The 12,892-nt window shown below is 46.7% G+C and overlaps 1 protein-coding gene and 1 pseudogene across 6 annotated transcripts in view; one reads left to right on the top strand and one right to left on the bottom strand.

Annotated features, from left to right (window-relative positions):
- The window catches only part of METTL24 (methyltransferase like 24), a 122,707-nt gene that overhangs the window by 7,277 nt on the left and 102,538 nt on the right, over window positions 1–12,892 (top strand). The gene's annotated exons all lie outside the window — the stretch shown is intronic.
- LOC103349910 (mineralocorticoid receptor pseudogene) lies at window positions 6,661–8,667 on the bottom strand (annotated as a pseudogene).

A 12,892-nucleotide genomic window follows, 5' to 3' on the forward strand; every position in this document is an offset into this window, starting at 1 on the left:
TCCGGTGACCACAAAGTTATGAGTCTTTTCCTTTTCCATTTTTGCTTTGACTCAGTGGCTTTTACACTTCTATTCTGACAGCAAATCTACTGCAAAAAACTGACAGATTCTCTTCAATGTTCACCCTGGATCAGCCTGCTCTGGCCACTTTCCCTACACATAGCCCAAGGGCTCCCTGCCCCTTGCTGAAGCCATTCTTATAGAAAGGGAAACTTTCTCTAAGTTGCCCCAAGAAGTCAAGTCTTTGGCATTTCTTAACTAATCAGTGTCATTTTTGCTCAATTTTGCCCTTAGGTTTTTTTCTTATATTTTATTCTATTATTTCAGCTATCCCATTTCATTGATCTTGGGCCTGAGCACCTAGAGATTAAATATAGGATTTAAAAAAAAAGATTTATTGACTTGAAAGTCAGAGTCACACAGGCAGAGGAAGAGAGAGAGAGAGAGCGAGAGCAAGCGAGCTTCCATCCATTGGTTCACTCCTCCAAATAGCAACAACAGAAGCCAGGAGCTTCATCTGGGTCTCACATGTGAGTGCAGGGGCCCAGGCACTTGGACCATCCTCCACTGCTTTCCCAGGCCATTATCTGGGAGCTGGATCAGAAGCAGAGCAGCTGGGACTTGAACCGGTGCCCGTATGGGATGCTGGCATTTCAGGTGGTGGCTTTGCCCACTATGCCACAATGCGGGCCACAATTATAGGATTTTTTTAAAAAAAAATTTACTTATTTTTGTTTATTTTAAAGGCAGAGAAACAGAGAGAGAGAGAGAGAGAGAGAGAGAGAGATCTTTCATCTGTTGATTCATTCCCCAATCCCTGCACAGTTAGGTGTGGGCCAGACTGAAGCTAGGAGCCTGGAACTCCATTTTGGTCTCCTACATGAGTGGCAGGAGCCCAAGCACTTGGGTCATCATGTGCTGCCTCCCCTGGGACATTAGCAAGGGCTGTAAGGAGATACTTAATGATGGATGGAAGCAGAGCAGCCACGATTTAAATTGGCACTCTGCTGTGGGATGCCACCGTTGGAAGCAGCGGCTTAACCTACTTCACCACAATGCCAGCTCCAGAATTGCTTTTTTAATAATCTCAGATGCTAGAATTTATTCATGTGTGACCACACACACACATACACGCACACACACGTATATATGCACTTCAGAAGATCTGTAGAAAGAAGAAACTTCAAAAAATACTTATTTTGGTGCAAAAATATTTGAAACACATGCATAGTTTTCCATCACACCTATTTTCCAGGAATTTCTTGAAGTCCTCTCCTCTGTATGAACTTTACGAAGTTCATGGAAAATGGAATTAAAAGATACAGTAGAAAAGATAAACTTGATTTCTCAACATGAGCTCCATCAAATTTAAGACACTTTCAAAAGTAGTGATACCAGCCATTTAGTCTATCCCCGAGGGACGGAGGGTCCTGGTCATCTAACCAAGGCAGTATTTCTTACACGATGAACTGAAGAAAACTGGATGCCCTTTAAGGATTTTTAGGGTTGGGAAACGAGAAAGATGTCAGAAGGAGCCGCAGCAGGACTGTGAGGTGGCTGCATTATGCTTTCCCACTGAGACTGGCCAGCTTGCTCCTCTTGGAGGAGAGGGATGAGCAAGGAGCATTGCCATGGAGGAGAAGGACTTCCGTGACATTTTCCAGAGTGTTTTTCTATCAAAGCTTTGGCTCATGTTCTCACAATGCACTCCTAATAAACAGATGTTATCATTCGTTGGCCCTCCAGAAAGTCAACAAGGAAAATGCCTTGAGCATCCCCCAATACCATTGGCGCAAGTAGCTGGCTTCAGCTTTGACTGGACCACTTCCACCTCCTGGTAGCCATTGCTTCGTGTCCTGTCTGGGAAAGCTGGGCTTCAGCTCCTATTCCAGTCCCTTGAAGAAATGCTGCAGGCTCCTGATGCCGCTTGTTAAAAATCTCTGTTGAAAGCCCCGTCTTGACGGCAGCTGATCTGGGCACAGCAGTTTTGGCACCCACTGAGCTGAAAGCTTGCTCTACTTTAAAATTGTCGTTGGAATTGTGTGAGCTGAGCCAACTGGGATGTCTATAGTATTGTCTGTTGTTTCTCCCGGTAATGTTGGTCCTGTTCAGTGAGGCCATGAGCAAGCACTGAAGTGGGTGGCCTGCCGCCGTGGGCTTCAGCTTCAACCTCATCCCAATCCTTCTTAAGACGAGTTCTCTATTTGTAAGCTGCCAGCTTCCTTGGGGCATTGTCTCCATGGGTGTCTCTTTTATTTTTAAAAAGATTTATTCATTTATTTATTTGAGATAAGTTGCTGAGAGAGACGGAGAGACAGAGAGAGAGAGAGAGAGAGAGAGAGAGAGAGAGAGCTTCCATTCACTGGTTTACTCCCAAAAATGGCGACAGCTGCTGGGGCTGGGGCTGGGCCAGCCAGGAGACAGGAACTCCATCTAGGTCTCCCATGTGGCTGGCAGGGGCCAGAGCACTTGGTTCATCTGCTGCTGCTTTCCCAGGTTCATTAGTAGGGAGCTGGATCAGAAGTGGAGCAGCCAGGACTTGAACTGGCACTCATATGGGATGCAGGCTGGCAGCTTAAACAGCTGTGCCACAACACTGACCCCATAAGCTTTTAATAAAAACTTAGTGATTTCATCATTTTCCCCTGGATTCCCTGTCAATTGGATTTTTGTTCTTGTTTAAATTTTAGCAGAATTCTTCTTGCCCTTTACAAACTGATGTCTTATCTTTCTTAGTGCCTTAGACTGTTCAGATGTGTTATAACAACTTAGTATGAGTTAATTTAGGTGCAGAATATTTTTTAAATTCATGCATCAGTTATACATTTACATAAATTTTTGAAGATGCCTTCATCTATCTATATACTAATCAATATCTATCTTTCTTGGTTAACTCTTTTGATATCTAGATGTATCCTCATAGGTAACCTTATTTCCAAGTAGAATTTGGCAATGAGTTGGCACCTGGTATATATATATTTCTGGTTTTTCTTATTCAGTGGATATATGCACACAAGTCCTATGTATATGTAATATTTGTCTTTCTTTTCTTTAGGGTTGTTTATGAGGACTTTAAGTAGCGAAAGTCAATCTCAATGTTTTACCTGTGGTTCTAGTTAGGGTTTTCAAACCAAAGTTACAGTCTTATATTCTTTGATTTTTTTTTTCTGTCAATACAAGAGTAACTTTGCAAGAAAAAAATCTGAAAAATTCCTCAGGGCATCTGGGATGCAGTGGACTGCTTTGGGATTCTCTAACATATGGTTACTCCTGTATCTGTTAGGACTCTGGGTGGCAAATGACAGGCTCATCTGAACTTAATAAAGAAGGGGCTGAGTGGAACAGGACCGAGAAGGAAAGAAGGGCCCACACTAGGAGGGCTCCAGGAACGTGATTATGGACTAAAACGAGCCTTGAAAATCTTAGGTATCTGTGTTACTTGTGGTCACAGATGCAGTGGGTATTTAGCATGGTGGAGGTGGGGGAGGGGAGGGCACCTTTAAATTTCTTTCCTGTGTTTAAGGTATTCTCTGCCTTTCTAAGAAAAAAAAAAAGAAAAAAAATGTAAAAAAAATTCCCCCCCTTTTCATTGCACCTGATGTGTATCTGGGTGACGTCTGCTTCGCCGTTCAGATTTGGGTCATCCGTTATGGTTGTACGAGGGCTGCCGTGTGGCTCGGTGGCTGGAGTTCCAGGGGTGCTAAAAGGAGCTGTGGTGTCTATGCCCAGCAGTGGGGCAGAGCAGTCTACACTGGCCCGTCTGGCGGTGGTGTTCCTGACCTTGAGATTCTGTAAACTAATAAATCTTTCACCAGTTCTTCCTCGGCTTAACTAGCCAGAGTGGCTTCTATTGTTTACAACTAAGAACCTTGACAGACCAATAAATTAGACCTGGCAGTTCAGAAGGTTGCAACTGCAACTTTCTCTTTTCAATTTTGCTTCTGGTCTATTTAATACCGATTTTGGAACGTGATGACTGGGGGCTATGTGAACTATGGGCTGAAGGACCTTGCCCTGACAAGATAATAACACACAGCTTCAGATACTAAATTACCCCAAACTGCTCATGAGAGACTGCAAGCCCTTTCTTTTTCTTTTTTTTAAGATTTTATTTATTTATTTATTTGAGAGGCAGAGTTACAGACAGTGAGAGGGAGAGACAGAGAAAGGTCTTCCATCTGCTGGTTCACTTCCCAGATGGCTGCAATGGCTAGAACTGTGCCGATCCAAAGCCAGGAACCAGGAGCTTCTTCGGGGTCTCCCACACAGGTGCAGGGGCCTAAGGACTTGGGCCATCTTCTACTGCTTTTCTAGGCCACAGCAGAGAGCTGGATCAGAAGAGGAGCAGCCAGGTCTCAAACCAGTGCCCATATGGGATGCTGGCGCTGCAGGCGAAGGATTAACCTCCTGTGCCACAGCACCGGCCTCTTGCAAGCCCTTTCTCATGGCAGCATTTGCTGGGGCAGGGGGTATGTGCTGAAGTCACAAACAATGCTCCATCTCAGGCCTCATCTAAACTTGTTTGCTTCTTGCTGTGGCTGTGCATCTGCTGTGGGTGGCAGGGGTGGGGTGTGGCTGGGTGCTGTCATCACCCTCACCATACACAACCACCCTCTGGAACCTTGCTGGTGACCTTGGCAGAGGTGTGAGTGCCCTGGAGGGTCCTGCATGGCACAATGAAAAGGCCTGGCCCTGGAGGGACATCTGTGCCTCCTACGCAAACTCCAAGGCCAGTGCTGGTCACTTGTCCCCTTCCAAGGCCTAAGGTCCCCCCGCCCTGCTGTGTGCTGGAAGTCAGAGAGCTGGACATGTGTGGTGAGTGGCATTTGTGGCCACCATGGTTGGGCCACTCTTCCGTCACCCACGTCCAAGTGCACCTGCTCTAGAGCGTGTTTCACAGCCGCCTTGCTGAATCTGCGCATCTGACAGTGCTGAGTAGATCCCAGGAGGCTCTTTCCATGCGACTGAGACCTACAGTGAAGCAGACAGATGAATTTTGCAGAACAGCAAAATAAAACCAGACCTGACGTTCAGCTTATGAACAGCGCTGAGTGAGCCCTGGAGTTTGTTAAGTACATGATTCTCGTTGACATGGCTTATGTTGGATTCTTTGCAGGGACAGTCGTGGGAGGATGGGCGGGGGGTAGCCAGTTACTTGAACAGATTAAAGCCGCTGGTGTAAGTGAGTCCAAGGCATCTGATGAGACGGGTCAAACTCCCATCGAACTCCACCTTCAGGTGTCATGTACTCACCTTAGTTGGAGCTGGTTGAAATACTTTACCACGTGCTTCTGGATTCTAGCCGCAAATCAGGGGTGACGTTCACACTGCCCAGAAGCAAGCCCTTGAAGGCCATTCTTCACCTGCTTTGAGTGGGACACTTAAAATGCTAATTAGCAAAATACACAGTCTCTGAGCTCCGAGCGGCTGGGCTGTAGGAGACCTCTTCCTGCTGCAGTTTTTGGAGAAGAGTGTGGAAGCAGGAAGCCAAGGAATACATGGGATCCTCAGAGATATGTTTACCTGGACTTATAAATGTCAGGGAAACACTTCACTGTGTGCAGCCTCTTCTATAAAATGGGCTCCTGTTTTTACAGTTAAAATCAGAAGTTTAGGGGCCAGCATTGCGGGTTAAGCTGCCGCCTATGATACCAGCATCCCATATGGGCACCGGTTCGAGTCCTGGCTGCTCCACTTCTGATCCAGCTCACTGCTAATGTGTCTGGGAAAGCAGTGAAAGATTGCTGAAGTGCTTGGGCCCCTGCACCCATGTGGGAGAACCAGATGGAGTTCTGGGCTTCTGGCTTTGGCCTGGCCCAGCTCTGGCTGTTGTGGCCGTTGTAGGAGTGAACCTGCAATTAGAAGGTCTCTCTCTCTCTCTCTCTTTCTGCATTTCAAATAAATAAAAAATAAATCTTAAAAAAAGATTAGAAGTTTAAACTCTACTCCCTTTCTTAGGATGCTAACAAGTTATCTGAACCTCATTTTCTCCCTCTGGGAAAAATTAATGGGACTTAATTCCCAGGCTTGTTGTGAGCATTGGATGAAAGTGTGTGCTAGGGGTCCTAGCACATGGAACTAGTTCAGGAAATGAAGATCGTCTCTGTTCCACTTAGTGTTGGCTGCTGGGACTTTGGCCTCGGGTATCAGAAAGATACAGGCGTTTGTTTCTGATGTATGAAGGCCAGCATTCACTGTGATGTTTGGTATTTCTTCGACCAGTCTTAACTTAAAGCATATATCTCATGCTCAGGGATCACAGGAGCTGGAATTCTTTATTTTTTTATTTTTTGTACTTTGGATATTTATATTTATTAAATAAAAGTTTTTTTAAAAAAGGCAGAATTACAGAGAAAAGGAGAGACACCGAGAGAGCGAGAGAGAGATCTTCCATCTGTCACAGATGGCCACACCAGTCAGGACTGAGCCAGGCTAAAGCCAGGAGCCAGGAGATTCATCCTGGTCTCCTACATGGGTGGCAGTAGCCCAAGCACTGGGGCCGTCTTCCACTGCTTTTCTCAGGCCATCAGCAGGGAACTGGATGGGAAGTGGAGCAGCTGGGACATGACTGGTGCCCAAATGGGATGCCAGCGTCACAGGCAGTGTCCTTACCAGCTATACCACAACACTGGCCAGTGCATGATTGACTTGTCAAACAGACTACAGAATGGGTTCATGATCCTTCTTATAACAAAGACAAGCTCTCGTTCTCATGTTGAAGGTTTCCCTTGAAACGTTTTCTGGAATGTATTCTAGGACCGGATATCCATGACTTCTTCTAGATGACAGGTCACCATGTGATTTCCACGACTCCACTAGGGTATTGACAGGAGGAAAGGAACTCAAGTGTTGGAAAGATTGGTCTCTAGCCGATCCTGATAAAGATATTGTACCTTGAGCACCAATCCTGTAGTGAAAGGACTGTCCACCTGAATTCACACCAACTATGGCAGACGAAGGGATGCTGGTCATCCGGTTCTTGTTTAATCCCCATGGGGAATCCGCTGCCTTCACAGGTACCATCAAAGCCCGGCGCAGGTGGTCCTAAAATTCCTGATAGAGAGTAATAGTCTTTATCATCCTTAAAAGAAAAATGTGAGCCATCCATAAATGGAAATGGGTTTACTGTGGGATTCCCTTTAAAAGAAGTGCCAGAACACGAATGCTTGGTTGATTCTTGCTTGATCGGTATTGAGAATGGAGAATCTGGATTTATTTTGCTATTTCCTCCTAGACATGAGCTGCTGAAGGCTCCATCTGGTTCTGGTTTTATGTACTGGACAAGGTTAAGCTGGCCGGACACACTGTTGGGCATGGCACTGTCAACTTCCTCATTCTTGGGAAAAGGGACCTCTTGAGCACCTTTCTCATGTGTGTCTGGACTTGGAACCACATCCCGGCTTGCACTGGATCCAGTAGAGGAGCCAGAAGCAGTGTAGCTGAAGGCATTGTTTATAGGTCTACAGATAGATCCCACAGTGCTGGCTGTTGGGCTGGAAAGCGTGGTTCTGTTATTTGTGTTGGAAGGGCTGGAAACAGAGCACCTTGAGTTGTTGATATTTGCAGGGCTAGACACGGAGGATCGCAGAATGACGTTATTAGGGCTGGAGACCGGAGATTTTACATTGCAATGGCTTGGAGGGCTGGAAATCGGGGATTTCATGCTACTTAATGGACTTGGGAGAGGAGAGCCCACGCTGCTAGCGTGTGTGGGGCTGTGCGACCTGGAGCCTCGATTTTCCACGTTAGGGGAGCATGTCAGAGGAGTTCCCTGGGTGATAGGGCTGTGCACTGGGAAGTTCCCAAAGCTGGATGTGGTGGAGGATACAGAGTTGATGCCAGCAGGGCTGCAGGCCGAAGATGGCATGTTCAGAGGGCTGCAAACAGAGGGGCTCTTCTCATGACACATGATGGGGCTTTTAACAATGGCGTGCATGACCCCACCATTCATGGAACTCCCAGAGTCAGGCATAAATGACCTCAAGGGTCTGCTCACACTACTGAGAGTGGAAGGGCGATGGCCGTTTTCTTTGTAAAATTTTACCAGCTGCTCAACATTTTGATAAATCTTGGCTGGACTCATGCTTCCTTGTTGGTTCTGTGGATCATATGTATAGTCAGCATCCCTTATGGAATCCATGTATAAACCCATAGATTCAGCTACAGTTGCTGAAAGTTCCTTGGACTCCAGCTCAATTTTAATATCAGATGTTACAATCCCAGACCGATTACTGTCTTGCTGAAGGCAGGGGAGTAGTTCATGTTTTTCTTCGCTGCTTCCTTGAGTACTGTTGTTTGGAATAGCACCGGAAACACAGCTCACATTGACAATCTCCATGTAGCTGCTCTCATCGGTCCTCTCTGTAGATCCCAGGGTAGATTGCTCCACAGTCTGAGAAACTTGACCCCACCGTCTTTCCATATCTAGACCTTCAGGGAGACTGTGGTAGCCTTTGGTCTCCATAGCTGCCTCGGCCGGGGTCCATCTCTCGCCGTCGACCTGTTGCAGCGCTTGCCACCGCCACGACACCCCTACTGCGGAGCCCCCAGAAATCCAACCACATCCAGGCCAGTGAGCGCCGCTCTCCCTGCAGCGGGAGAGCCGGAGGCAGCTGCGCTCTCGCCCTCAGGTGACTGCACGGGCTTCCTCGGAGCAGCCTGAAGTTGGCTCGCATCTCCGGGGCCCAATGACACCCCGGGCGCAGAGGGGCTGAGAGCAGGGGGCAGGGGCAGGGCCAGGACCGGCAGAGGAGGGAGGGAGGGAGGGCGGGCGAGAGCCCGGAGGAGGAGTCTGGAATTTTTTAAAAATCTGAACTATACGATAGCAATAACTAGTATTTGCTTGTTAGTGGTTGCATTATAAACATATCCCCAGACAGCCTGTTTCTTAAGGAATTATGAAGGCTGATGTGCTTACATCAATTTGTGATTTTTCCCCCTCAAAACTAATTACAAGAATCTTCTACAACATACTGTTGAATAGTTTTGGCTTGTATTAATATGAACTGCCCAAAGGTGATTTGAAACCTGTGAAGGATGATGTTCCCCTGGATGTCCTGTTTACTGAGGCACCGGCTACCACTCTGGTACACCTGCAGACTGAGGAGGCCAGTCGGAATAACTGTGGGGTAAAGAGCTCATCACTAATCTTTTTTCTGGTCTTGCCTCCCACATTTAAGTTGACCAAGTGCATTTTATTATACTTCATACTTTATATTCATTTTAAAGATAAGCCGAACCAACACAAAACATAAAATGTAAGTAATAAGCCTGCCCATGGTTGATAGGGAGTGTGATTCTTTGAAAAAGCTCGCAACTGAAGAGTAGGGTGGGGAGCGTTGTGCTAGGGGAATGGCTTCAGCTCCTTCATTTAATTCTTAAAACAAGCCTGTGAGGTAGGAGTCGTCCTCACGTAGCAGACAAGGAAGCAGAGGCTCAGAGATGTTAATACACTTGGACAAGACATAGCTGTAAGGGCGAACCAAAGAATTAAACTCAAAATCCACACGCTTTTTAATTTGCCGAGGGAGACAGGCAGATCGAAGTAGAGTGGTTTCCAGATAAAAATGAAAGTCTTCTTGTCAACAAAAGACACCACGTCATTAAAAGACAAATCAGAATCTAGGATGGGATGTCTGCACTGCGGGTTGCCAAGGAAAGATTAATATCCAGACATGTAAGGGACATCAGCAAAATGAAAAAAGACAAACAGCTGAACGGAAAAACAAGCGGGGAATCCGTCAGGAATTTACAGGAGAGCTGAAAGACCAAACACCATCATGTGAAGATGATCAACTCCACTAACAAGGGAAGCAAATCAAGATACAACTGGATTCTGTTGCATTCCCATCATATTGAAAACAGTACCTCTGATAAGAAGGGTTGATAGTGGTGGGCATTTGACCCAGTGGTTAAGATGCCGATATCCCACATTAGAGTACCTGGGTTCCATGCCCTCCTGCTCCTGGCTCCAGCTGCCTGTTAGTGCAGACCCTGGGAGGCAACGGGTGGTGGTGGTTCAAGCACTTGGGTTTCCGCCACCCACGTCACTACCTGGACTGAGTTCCTGGCCCAAAAAAAGGGACTCCTTACTATACTGCTGTATTCAAAGTAGCTCCCTATTCCCACTCCTGCCGTACCTTCTCCTACTTCGTCCACGGCACTGCCACTCCCTGGCAGCTTTTTCTTTCTTGTTTGCAGTCTCATCCCCCATGGAGGTCAGGAGCATCTGTGTTCTTCTCCCTGGTGTGTCCCCGACGACTCTGACTGTCGCAGTGTGTATTATGCTTATTGTTTAGGTCGATGCCCAGTGTACATGGGCTGCGAGAATGGTTTGTTCCCATCACGGGGATGTGAGACCCGAGAGGTTGGAGGCACAGCTGAACCTATCAGGCGGCCACAAATTTCTGCATCGAGGAATTGCACTCTAGACCCCGTGGTTGCTTTTCTTCACACAGTGGTGACTGCAGAGCCCAGATTGAGAGCCGCATCTGGACTGCACCTGTCATTGTCTGGCCTGCGAGCCAAGAACGGCTTTGACAGGTGAACGTTTGCAATCAGTGTGACATTGGGAGACACCAGCTTGCAACGCCAAAGAGGCAAAAATGCTATCAAATAAATAAATTCCATTGTCCTCATTAGTAGATCTTTATTACTAAAAATTACATGCAATTTCATGAGATTTTGAATTTCCTCAGTACAAAAGGTTATGGGTGTTTGTCTTCTCTGTTGTTATCCAAGGACTTGCTCAATATCCTTGATATTTAAAAAAAAAGGTTATTTATTTATTTGAAAGAGTTACAGAGAGGGAGAGGCAGAGTTAGGGGGAGAGGGAGGGATGAAGGGAGGGAGAGAGAGAGACAGAGACAGAGAGAGAGACAGATTTTCCATCTTTTGGCTCACTTCCCAAATGGCTGCAGTGGCTCAGGGCTGGGCCAGGGTGAAAGCTAGGAGCCAGGAGCTTCCTCCAGGAACCCCACATGGGTTCAGGGGCCCAAGTACTAGGACCGTCCTCCACCATCTTAGCTGGAACACCAGCAGGGAACGGGATTGGAAGTGTACCAGCTGGGACAAGAACTGGCACCCATTTGGGGTGCTGGTGTGACAAGCAGCAGTCCAATTTGCTATGCCACAACTCCAGCCCCTAAAATATCTTTGATTTTGCCTCTTGGCTCACAAAGTATAAATTATTTATGTCTGGCTCTTTGCAGAAAATGTCAACCCCTACTGAGGGAGTGATCTCAGGGCTACCTAACTGTGACTGTTAAAGGTGGGGCAAAAGCAGACTTCAGTGGACCAATCAAATCCAAGATATGCTTCTGCTAGAGTCTCACCTGCAGCATGGAACAGCCTTGGACTTCAGCAGGGCACTGAGAAACTGGTTTTGGCACTGACCATTCATGGGAGTCTTGAAGGTCTTTGCATGAGTCCACCACTATGTGCTGAACATTAAAATGATTTAATTTTGGAGGCCAGCATTGTGGCGTAGCAGGTAAAACCGCTGCTTGCAATGCCAACATCCCATATGAACACCAATTCCAGTCCTAGTTGCTCTACTTTGGACCTAGCTCCCTGCTAATACACATGGGAAGGCAGCAGAGGATGGTCTGAGTGCTTGGATCTCTGCTTCCCACATGGAAGACCAGGACAGAGTTCTAGGCTCCTGTTGCAGCCATTTGGGGAGTGAACCCACAGATGGAAGATCTCTCTCTCTCTCTCTGTGTGTGTGTGTGTGTGTCTCCCTCTCATTCTATCACTCTACCTTTCAAATAACTAAAGTAAATCTAAAATTAACTATTAAAATGGTTTAGTCTTGGTTTTGCCTACCATGGCCTGTTACCCACTTTTTCTAGCACTTTCCTGAGGTCATTGGGCAGATTATATCATGGAAGTCCAGCTCCCAGGATCACTCTTCCCCTTCATACTTAAGCTAAAATGGGCCGCACCATACCCTGTGAGAAGCTCAGGACCTTCCCTGCACTCTGATCATTTGATCATGTCTGGGGCTTCCATTTTCTGGCTCGCTCTCTGAATGCCTGCCTGCTGCCAGCCCTGCCCGCCACTGCCTACTCCGTGTCTACACAGCCTGCGTCTGTAGTCCGGCAGAGGAACACCAACACCAGCCCTACTGCAGGGCCCAGGGAGGTGGAGGGAGTGGAATTGCACATTATCTTTTAATTCTGTTGTCTGTGAACCTCCTGAACCACCGTGGTGTGTTTCCTTCTGCTTACCATGGAAGTCAGTTCATACAGAGAATGCTGGCATTGAACCTTAGGGTTCGAGAATGCCCAGAAATGACCCAGCAGTTGTGTACCTGGGAATATACCCAAGAAAACTGAAAACATGTGTTTATAGAAAACTTGCACATGAATGTTTAGAGCAGCAGTATTCATAGGAACCCAAAGTGGAAAACCACCCAAGTATCAGTCGAGTGGGAAGTGGATCCAGAAAGTGTGGAATATCATTCAGCCATAGAGAATGCTTATACTTGCTACAATGTACTTGAACTTGAGAACATTATGCTAAGTGAATGGAAGCATCACAAAAGGTCTCATGTTGCCTGGTTCCATTTTAATGAAATGTTCACCCTAGGCAAACCTAAAGGACCATAAAGTAGACTCATGGATAGAGGGGAAGTGGAGTGACTGTCACCGGGCTAGGGTTCCTTTCTGAGCTGATGACAGTATTCTTGAATTGGTGGTAATAGTTGCACCTCTTGTGTATATACTAAGAACCACAGAACTGTCCACTTTAAGTACTAAATTTTACGGTATGTGAATTATATCTCAGTTTTTAAAAAACACGTAAGGAGCTGGTATTTAACCTAGCAGCTAAGACACCTGCATCCCACATCAGAGGGCCTGGGGTTAATTCCTAGTTCCACTCCTGATTC

The sequence above is a fragment of the Oryctolagus cuniculus genome, chromosome 5 (genome assembly GCF_051225735.1).
Source record: "Oryctolagus cuniculus isolate XC-2025 breed Fujian yellow rabbit chromosome 5, ASM5122573v1, whole genome shotgun sequence".
Classification (NCBI taxonomy): domain Eukaryota; kingdom Metazoa; phylum Chordata; class Mammalia; order Lagomorpha; family Leporidae; genus Oryctolagus; species Oryctolagus cuniculus.